This window comes from Crocodylus siamensis, chromosome 3, assembly GCF_052110815.1.
Source record: "Crocodylus siamensis isolate JL-2025a chromosome 3, ASM5211081v1, whole genome shotgun sequence".
NCBI lineage: Eukaryota > Metazoa > Chordata > Crocodylia > Crocodylidae > Crocodylus > Crocodylus siamensis.
Window position 1 is genome coordinate 100,242,408 of NC_143397.1, and position 10,612 is coordinate 100,253,019.

The 10,612-nt window shown below is 44.3% G+C and overlaps 1 pseudogene across 1 annotated transcript; it reads right to left on the reverse strand.

The window, feature by feature from the left end:
* Positions 1-4,518: 4,518 nt before the first annotated feature.
* LOC149868589 (solute carrier family 46 member 2-like) lies at positions 4,519-10,344 on the reverse strand (annotated as a pseudogene). The gene is made up of 4 exons (XR_016441008.1): positions 9,180-10,344; positions 7,585-7,667; positions 6,390-6,535; positions 4,519-5,805 (listed from the first exon to the last, which is right to left on the reverse strand). The product of XR_016441008.1 is annotated as a solute carrier family 46 member 2-like (transcript).
* Positions 10,345-10,612: the final 268 nt, after the last annotated feature.

The following is a 10,612-nucleotide window of genomic DNA, read 5'->3' on the forward strand; positions in this document are numbered from 1 at the left end:
GCTAACTCCCCTCTCTTCTTGGAGGAAGTGGCCATGCATGCAATCATAATTTTTCCTTCTTTCCATTCTAATGTCTCCAAGCAGCTCTGTGTAGCTCGCACTGCCTTGCACACCACATTGTTGGAATCTCTCACGTCTTCTAACTCCTTACTCAGCTGGGTGACCTCTTCCCGGAGCTGGGCATTTTCTTCAGCCCCTAACCGCAGGCATGTGGCCAGCAGCCATGACAGGCACCCCTTCTCGAGCTTGCCCCGGGCAGCAGCAGCAAACCTAGCCCAATGATCGGGCACAGTTCCCAGATCACTCCAGGCAGGTCTCAATTTATCCTTATTCCACCTGGGATTCTCCATCCCTGTCACCTCCTTAAGCAAAGCCGCTGACAGGACCCACACAGCTCCCCCCATGCCGACCTTTCTCTCTGGACCAGAGCCTCTCTCTCCTGTTCGTGACACCAATTTATGTTCCAGCCGCCTGCGGAGGGTTTAGATTGAGAGTGTGGTCAGGGGTAGAAAGGTAAGAAAGATTTATTGACTTAACAAAAACACAACTACTCCTAGTAACAAGACAAACGATGACAGACAAAAGCAATTCACGTCGGCAACTTATCGGCAGTCCCTCTGATGCCTGATATACAGCAAGTTTCTCTTTCCAGAAAGTTCAGCGTGGTCAGACGTCCCCAAACAATGTGGTCTGAGGGGTACCAGGAAGGACGCTGGAATGCAGTTTTTGGGCTCCTCAAGGTCCACGGGCCCACTGATCCAGGCAACAGCTCTCCTTTTCACAGAGCTGCATCTTCCTTCTGAATGGTTTCCAAATATTCCAGCTAATTTATAGCTTCTGAAGGACACTGATAACGTACGACCACTTGGATTCCTTTTTCTTCAACTGTCCTTTGACTGACTAATAGCAGTACAAGCCTTGCATTCCTTTGATAAGGCACTTTTAACTGCGCCACAGGGCCTTACTACTTTTAGGCTTTGCTAAATTTACTAGGCTTTACTTTATACAAGGCTTCATTACATCTTAAACTATAATTAGGCTTTTGGCAACAACTTATAGCTTAATATCTAAACAAATACGGAAAAACACTTGGTCTCATCTTCATAGAGCCTTCAGCAAGCACCTTTATCACACAGACATACTTTTCAGCTGCCACAGTCATGGAGTAGAAGCAAGATATGGAGGACGAGGAAGGAAGATATGGGAAAGACTAACTAAATTCTGCCAGGACAATTTATATTAATTATCAAGAAATTGCTGAGTGACTTAATGTATTATCAAACAGCTTTCAAACTGGCTCATCCCCAAGTGACATTTGATGGTCTGCATCTCAAAGCCACTGAAAGTAATTTGGCATAAATAGCAGCTGTTGAGATCACATCAGAAAGGTCTACAGCTGGAGTTGGCAGTGCTGTAGCAGTACCTTTTGAACTCTGTGGTGATGCTTCTGTGTAGTTTATCTGCAGATGCCCTATAGTCCTATAAATGCTTCGTGTATGTGAGCAATTTCCCTTAAACTCAATGGGATGACTCTTGTAACATCTCTCACATGGTATGTTTGCAGAATTTATGCCCAACTCACAAACAGCTCATATAGCTTGAGGAATCGTGCAAAATTTAACTATACTGCAGACACCTAAACTACCCTTAATTAAAAAAACCCAAACCCCTTAAATTAAAAAAAAAGCAACCCTTGGTCTTTAATAGCTGGTGCTTCTGACCCACTGTTTGGGTGTGCAGAACTGTGTGGGCAGAAATTCTAAGTCTTTTAGTTAATAAACTCAGTTTCTGTTCAGCCTTCTTTAAACACTAAAGGTACAAAGACAGTTTTTTCTTTGGTATTAAAACTTTTTAACTACAAACAAATGAAGGTCATTCAAGTAGGGAAATGCCTGTTCTTTTTAAGAGAAAGATCTTGCCACTATTTACCAAATATATTTTTGATAATTTGAAACCGGGGACCATCAGGAAAAAAACCCCCTTTGTATCTTTTTTTGGAATGTGAAGGTTTAAATAACAATATTTAAAATGTATTTTGGGTCCTTTTTGATTGTAATAAATTAAATCAATATTGAAAGTTGTGCTTGACATAGTTTTGCCAGGGCTTTCTGCTACATAGAAATAAGTTTATAATTAACAGTATTTAGTTTGGGGTTGGCTTAAAAGAAAGCAGACAGTGCTCATCAGAAAGGGCAGCTCTTTAAGGCTAACTACATACAGTGAAAAAAGCCTGAAGCTGAATCATTTCAATCTTTTCAAGCTCGTCTAAGCTGCTTCATTTGAACCTATAAGCAAGTGAACAGACATTCACTTTTGATTCCAGAAATGCAGCCACAGGCCTGCAGTGGACCAGGGCAGAAGTCAGGGAACACTAGAGCACACCTCCCTGCTTGGCTGGAGCAAACAGCTTGTGAGAGGGGTTTGGGGGGGAGATGCAAAGCATCCTGGGATGCTGGGGGACTGTGTGTTAACTTGAATCTGGAGGGGATCTTGGACAGTAGTTCTATAACTACTTCAATCAGTTAAGTCTGCGACTACATCTAGGTTTGTGTTAAACTGTTTTTGGCTTTTTGAAAGTGGTTTAGGTGTATGGAGCTTCTGTTGTGTTACAGATTTGAACTGGTTTCTGATCACTTATAATGGTTTATGTTTAATTTCTGTCCCTAGCCTAAAAGAGCTACACGTTTTTGTATAAGTTACTCTTGCAGAGATTAAATGCTAAAATTTATATAAAAGTCAAGGGTGCCAATGTCATCCTGAACTTAAACAACTCAGGTCCAGATCTATGGTCCTAGTAGTAGCTGAACCCTTTACAGCACTGGTTTCAATTGGGATGAGGCTCTAGTCATGCAGATCCAGGGTTGGGACCTGTTATCTGCACAGTGTCTGAATAAATGATGCTGATTTTGGTTTATGCAACAGTGAGCAGGGCCCTTGGCATGGCTTTACGAGTGCTCATGGTGCTTGGGCCAGGTGCCAGATGATTGGAAGAAAGCCAGTGTAGTCTCCATCTTTAAGAAGGGGAGGAGGCGGGAGGACCTGGGCAACTATAGGCCCGTCAGTCTTACCTCAGTCCTAGGGAAGATCATCAAGGAGCACACCTGTGATGGGCCGGCTTCAGGGATGATGCTCAAGGGCAACCAGCATGGTTTCATTAAGGGCAGGTCATGTCAGACCAACCTGATTGCCTTTTATGATCAGGTCACAAAAGCACTGGATGCAGGTGTCGCTGTGGACGTAGTCTTTCTGGACTTCAGCAAGGCCTTTGACACCGTCTCCCACCCCATCCTCATTAAAAAACTAGGCAACTGTGGCAATGATGCCTACACAGTCAGATGGATTGCAGATTGGCTGAAGGGTCATATTCAGAGGGTGGTGGTGGATGGGGCATATTCGACCTGGGGAGAAGTGGGCAGCAGAGTCCCCCAGGGCTCGGTCCTTGGGCCCACGCTGTTCAATTTCTTTATCAGCGATTTGGATGACGGGGTGAGAAGCAACCTGTTTAAATTTGCTGATACCAAAATTTGGGATGAGGTGAGCATGCTAGTAGGGAGGGAAAGACTGCAGCAAGACCTAGATAGGTTACAGGGGTGGGCTAACAAAAACAGGATGCGTTTCAATACTGACAAGTGCAGGGTGCTGCACTTGGGCAGTAGTAACCAGCAGCACACTTATAAGATGGGGAACTCCCTTCTTGAGAGCACGGAGGCAGAAAGAGATCTTGGAGTCATTACTGACTCCAAGATGAACATGGGCCAACAATGCAAGGTCATGGTTGGCAGGGCTAACTGGACCTTGTTGTGCATCCACAGGTGCATCTCAAGTAGGGTCAAAGAGGTGATCCTCCCCATCTACGCAACACTGGTCAGGCCACAGCTGGAGTACTGTGTCCAGTTCTGTGTGCCCCACTTCAGGAGGGATGTGGACAACATTGGGAGGGTCCAGATGAGGGCCACCTGAATGATCCAGGGACAGCAGGGCAGACCCTACAATGAGAGACTGTGGGACCTGACCCTGTTCAGCCTTCACAAGAGAAGGCTGAGGGGGGACCTGGTGACTGTCTATAAACTCACTAGGCAGGACCAGAAGGGTTTGGGAGAGACCTTGTTTCCCCTAGCGCTCTCTGGCATAACAAGGACTAAAGGCCATAAGTTGTTGGAGAGTAGGTTTAGATTAGACATCCATAAGAACTACTTCACCATTAGGGCGGCTAGGATCTGGAACCAACTTCCAAGGGAAGTGGTGCTGGCTCCTACCCTGGGGGTCTTTAAGAAGAGGTTTGATGCCTACCTAGCTGGAGTCATTTGAGCCATTTTTCTCCTGCCCAGGCAAGGGTTTGGACTTGAAGATCTACAAGGTCCCTTCCGACCCTACTTCTATGATACACCAGGAAAATCCTATCATTTACTGGAGTCAATCAGAACCAATGCTCATCTGAAATGGATATGTGAAATCATTTTCTTTATTCTTATTTGAGGAGGTGGTTCTTTGTGGTACATTTCATGCACTGTGGCGAGAACACCATTTTTCTCTGGCTGAAGGGCTGCTCAGTCCTCATGTTTCAGCTCCCATTTTCTCAAGGGATGGTTCCTCTTGGCTCCCGTCCAAAGCTTTCTCTAGCTCTTGGATGTGAAGTGCTTCTCCTTCCCCCAAATTGTTACCATTTCTTTTAAAAAAGTATGAATATGACATTTCTAGAGGACTTTGGGGAGATACCAGAACCAAATCTATGGTCTTAGATAAGAAGCTCCATGAAATACACAGGCCTTCCAGCTTCAGTTCGTGGCCAGTATGGAACGTCTACCTATACCAGTACATGGTGAAGGGTGAGTGCATGAAGATTATAAATTACAATACAGATCACTTGAGAAGGCATTGCACAGATACAACTGACTGTTTCATAGCAATCTGGCCACCTTGTATAAACAGAATAGCAATGCCTGCCCTGAGAAACTTGAAATTTCCCCATGCCTTTTTTGTCTTCTCTATTCAGCAATTTGTATGTTTCACTGAATTTTTATTAGTCTTCTACCAGGACAAGCCAAGTTAAGGTTAGAAATACTGTGGGGTTTGTTTTTTTGTTTGTTTGTTTCTTTTATTTAAAAAAAAAATGTAAAGTCCCTTTCCTAATCCCTCATTGGTTCTTCCTGGGGAGGAAAGATTTATTGCTACCAGGAAACGTGCCTGAAAATGTCTTGAGGATTTTTCAGTGGATGAAGTGCTTATTCTGACTCCGGTATGCACTCCTCTTCTCTTATCCCCTACTTCACCCCCACCCCTCAAATCTTATCTAACAATTTGGTCTGAGCCTTGCACTTCACTTCTCTGCAATCACTAAGTTAATGGACTTTCCAGTCGCAGTGGAAACTAGAGAGGATTGAACCTACTAGCTGTGGTGGCAGTTTCCCTTTTACACAATCTGAAGTCTAATGATGGACTAATTTGCAAAAATGGTCTGCAACTGTTCTGTGTGTAAAAGAGCAGGGCAGTCCTCTTGCTGTTGGCAAGCAGTGGGTTTATGTCTATTGAGTGCTTTGGTCTCAGCCTGCTGGCTGCTCACGATGACATTTGGTCACACGGATACCACTAGCACAGAGATGCCTTTATGGGGATTGCTAGCAATTTCTGCCTAAACCACAGGGACTAAAAATAGTGACAGACCCAGTTCTTACATTCTCCTGTAAATCCTCTGAGCGAGGCAGTAATCCAGAGTGCTCCACCCAGCACCATGGCCCAGTACTCAAAAACTGCCATTGCATGCTATCTGTCTGTCCGAACTTCAGAGAAGCCAGATGCTGAACGTTGCTTGAAGGCGACAATGTAGTTCAAGGGATGACAAGGAAACAAATGTTAATCATTAACAGCTGCTCAAACCACATTTCAAAGCTGAAGTGCTACATTCATCCTTTTCAACTACCTTTTGGCTTTAACCTGAGATCTTGTTGGGACAACTGAAGTGGGTTCACTCTCAAGTAGCACCATTCTGGCTTCTCACAAGTTGCTTTTACACTTTGTTTCATGACTGGCAATCTTTTCAGTGTGTGGGCTTCCACAGTGTGAATCCCTAACTATGCGCATCTGCTTCTATAGATTTGTAATATCATTTATCGACCAGTGCATTCCTAAAGGCAGCAGGATTGATCATGGTGTTTTAGAAATAGGTTAGACGAGGACTTCTGTGGCATGGTTTGGATACAGCTGATCCTGCTTCAATCCAGGTGTTGCACTAGATCACTGTGGAACTGCTGATTCATTTCATCCAGGAAGGATCCTTTAAAAAAACAACCCCATCACCCCCAAAATATAGATCCTGCTCTATCACCTGCTCCCTCTAAAGCAAGGCACCTTAAGAGGAAATCCCTCCAAATTGAAACCTTTCTGTTCCTTACCTGATGGGGATGATACTTAGGCAACTGATGATGCAAGACAAAATGAAATAGAATAGGCCGCTGTACCAGTCCAGTGTCCATTGATATATTTTGTTGTACAGTGTAGAGGTAATCACTCCAGTGATCACCAGGGATCCTCATTTTCTCTGATAAAAAAAAATATGCCCGATGCTCAGATTTTAAAAAGTAACCCAAAATCCACATTTTTCCATGATCAAAATGCAACTTCACTAATATATCTGTTTGGCATAGTACGCTAATTTTTAACCTAAGGTCACATAATATAAACCGCTATGCAGGAGATAAAAAGGCAGTTCAATGACTAACTCATTCAAAGTGGAGAAACCAAGAAAAGAAAAAGTAGGAAAAGGACCATTATGAAAGCTGACATGCTGATGAACACAGTATCCTGGAATGACTGGTTCAATTTATTAAATCAAGGAAGAGTCAAAGGGTTCATCTGTTTTACGTGTAAAAAAACTTCTGTTTCGAGGCATTGACATGTTCATTAGAGTAGCTTTAACTGATAGCTTCAAACACATGATACCTTTTAACTGAATTCTAGATTCCTTCCAAATAGAGCTTAATACAAATGTCACTTTTGCTAGGCACTGTACTTGGTGGAAAAGCTGCATGTTTAAATGTCTACAACCCACTATTTTTTCTTCAAAAAGGTAACTAAAAAGTACATATGTAAAACAAAAGTAAACTGGCATCATTTTCATAACTGTCACAATAACCCTTCTGGCTCTAATGGCTGAAAACTGGGGTCTAAAAACAAAAGGAGACACTAACAGGAGGGGAACAGGATGACAGAGATGATCCACTCACCCCCTGTTCATCCTATAGCATCAAAGTAGTTCACTGATGGAACTGCCTAAATATTTCCTTCCCCTTCTCTGAGCTGGATGCATCGGTGTTCAGTGATCTCCTAGAGCGTGTGAGGAAAGCGCTTTTTGGGATATCTTAAGTGGATAAGCGACTGAAGAAGTGTGTGCAGGGTGCCCTGAACAAAACAACCTAATTTTGCAGATGGCTTTCCTGGGTTCTGATTGCTATGATTTTATTATACAGCTTGCACTTGGCAGCGATTGCCACATAACTTTCACCTCCCTTTTTTGCTAATTGAGAGAAAAAGACCCAATTGAGATTTTTTCCCCACTCTTCCAGTCAACAAGGACATCAGTATACTCACCATAGGACGATTTTTTACGTGTTTGGACAACACAGATCTGATGACTGGTAGAGGGACAAGAGCCAACAACATCACTGCCCGAGCTGTAACAATAAAAGAGAAGACTTAATTCTTGTTAAACGAGCCTGCTCCCTGGTAATGCTCTACCCCAGTAGATTAGGCAGTTCAAATAACTCACAGGCATCAGCAATTTACTGCAGAGCACATAGTAAATGCTACAGTATGGATTTGTTATGTAGGTTTTATTTAGCTCACTTCTGTTCCTATGATTTTTTAACATATGCTGCAGTGTAGATTTTGTTCCATTCCAAGCTGTCCTACAGGAAGAACAAGCCTGCTCCAGGTGGCAGCTAGAAGAGTTACTCTGCAAAGTCAAGCAACAACATGCATGCTCATTGCACTGGAGCATGGTTCCACCAAGCTGAATGGACGAGAGCCCCCAGATGACTTTTCTATTCAGCTTCTTTACTGGAGAGATGTCTCTGGCATTGGTTTGCCCTTCTGGCATTGGTTTGCCCTTTTGGTAGAAGGACAAACCAGTTGTAAGGCCATAGGAGCAAGAATTCATTTTCTCTTGTGTAGCACTAATGCGTGTGGGTAATGGGCCAGGGCTAGGGTTCTTGGCTGCTGTCACCCTACAAGTAATTAGCATCTTACAAACCAAGCAGCACCGTAAGTGGATGATGCCTCTGTTTCATCTTTTTATGGTCAGCAAAACTTTTATCATTATTGCCAAAGCCCTTCCCTTACGCATTGCAATAAATAGTTCACATAGTTTCACTGCAATGTTCTCTTGCATTCACAGCTGTAAATGATGTTACTCCTACGCACAATGCACTAATCACCTATTTAAGTGGGACAGGGTCTATCTAAAAGTAATGAGCATTACCTAGCACTTGAAGTAAGCAAAATGTATGTTTTGCTTACTTCATAAAAATGGACAGCAAAAGTACTCAAACCCCTCTTCAACCTTGGAACATAGGGTTTAACAATGTTAATCCAACAAGGGGAGGAGGGAAAGAGGGACCTGAAACGAACACTTAAATGTGAGGGGCTACACATGTGCTAAGTTTTAGACGAGGGCTTGAGATTTGCAGCTTGGGATCACAGGGTTACCTCCATCTGAGGAGGAAAGGGGTCATAGGTCTGCTCTGGTCACTCCTTTGGCCACCTGCCGGAGGTGTGAACCCCCTTGTTACCTGAGAGCAAAGTTGGCTGTAAGAAGAATGAGTGGGTGGAAAGGGAGAGGCAGAGGAGAAGGAAGTGGCTTATCACACTAAGCATCATCTTGGCTCCCTGATAGTTAAATCCTGAGAAAAGACTGTGTGGGTGTATAATTTACTCTGTTTACTCTGTGTGGGAGGTTCCTTTTGGAAACAAGTTTGAAATTCACCCCCAAGTGCCCAGCATTTCCTGCTCTAAAGTTTTCAGAAATGAACAGCCCTGTGCTTTACCCTGTGAGGAAACAGACCAGTTAAAAATCCTCCCTCCTCCCATCACTGCTTTTTGCAGTCTGCCTGCAACACATGGCACATTAGATCATCAGTGTTCATGTCCCGTGGCTGCAGCCGGTGACACAAAACAGTTTAACTCACCGATGTGGAACTGGAAAGTCCTTTGCACGAAGGCCATGATGAGAATGCCAGTACTGAAGGACAGTATGCCGATCATGATCGTGGTAGTGTCCCTTAAGTATTTGGAGAACAAAAACACTCCCAGGAAGCTGGTGAGGAAGATCGCGTAGCCAGCAGCATTGCCGTAGCCAACCTGAATCTCGTTCCAACTTAAAGGTTCCTTGAGCACAAAGAGCTGGAGGACGTCTATGCCTCCCGCAACCGCTAGGTCATACATGACAGCCCTCACAAAGAGCATGGCGATGATGAGTTTTGAGGGCATCACAGGTGTGTGGCCTTCCTTCTCACAGGATCCCCATTCCCTACAGTCCTTTCATCAGGCGGCAGAAGACTATCAAGCTGATCTATGTCTTGGCTTCGCTTTTATCTCCTGAAGTTTGGTGGGTGCCTTTTGTCTGGGGGACTTTAAGGGCAAAGAGGCTGTAGGTGAAGTGCAAAATATAGTAGGCAGAGCTGCAAGCTACCAGCATGGTGCCCCGGCGATAGTGAAAGTTGAAATGGACAAAGATGTGCCCAGATGCAATGCTTCCCAATAATTCTGTGATCCTCTAGATCAACTCGATAATGATGAGATGCAGAGACCTCCTACTTTCAGAGGAGCCCAGTGACACCAGAGCCATGATACCTGTCCAGCAGGTAGTGAAGCCTCCAGTCAGCCTGTTTCAGGCAGCAGCTCCTGCAGCTCAAGCAGGACCAGGATTGAAAGGAGCAGAAGGGACCTAGAGACCAGGTAGCCCCGGAGGAGCAAACCAATGGTGATCTTCCTGTTCTTTCTGTCCCCAAGCTTTGCCAGGCCATAAGCTGACACCTAGAGGCTTAAGTCTAGCACTAAGTTGTAGGTAATGTGGAAGTTAGATATGGCTTTCTGCTGTGTGTCTTTGACAGAATGTGCTGGGGCGGTTGAGTTGGTCCGGTTGTAATAGTTTCTCAGCACCACCAGCAGTCCTGTGTCACAGAAGGAGCTGGCTCCCTGGGCACCAGCAACCACTGACTCAATCCAGTTTCTTATCTGTATCACCTCAAGCATGATGGCTGCAGGCTAATTTTTCTCTGGGGATGCTCAGGAGAAATTGTCCTGGAGAAAACTGGTTCAGTGATCTTGCTTGTAACACACACAAAGCAGATAAAAAGGCCTGAAAATTAGTAGAGAAGCAAAGAGACATGAGAGACCAACTCTGACTGCAAGGATGTATCCCCTTCACATACACACTGCTGATGATTTGTGCTGTCTCCCTGCCCATGCCACAGAAGCTTTTATATTGATGAAGCATGCCTCATTACACCCCCTCCCGGGGTGCTGCTGCTACTCTTCCTGGTATGTATTCAAGATGTCACATAATCAAAAGGAATTTCAGTGTCACACTTTTAGGAAGTGAAAATGCTCTAACTGTGGC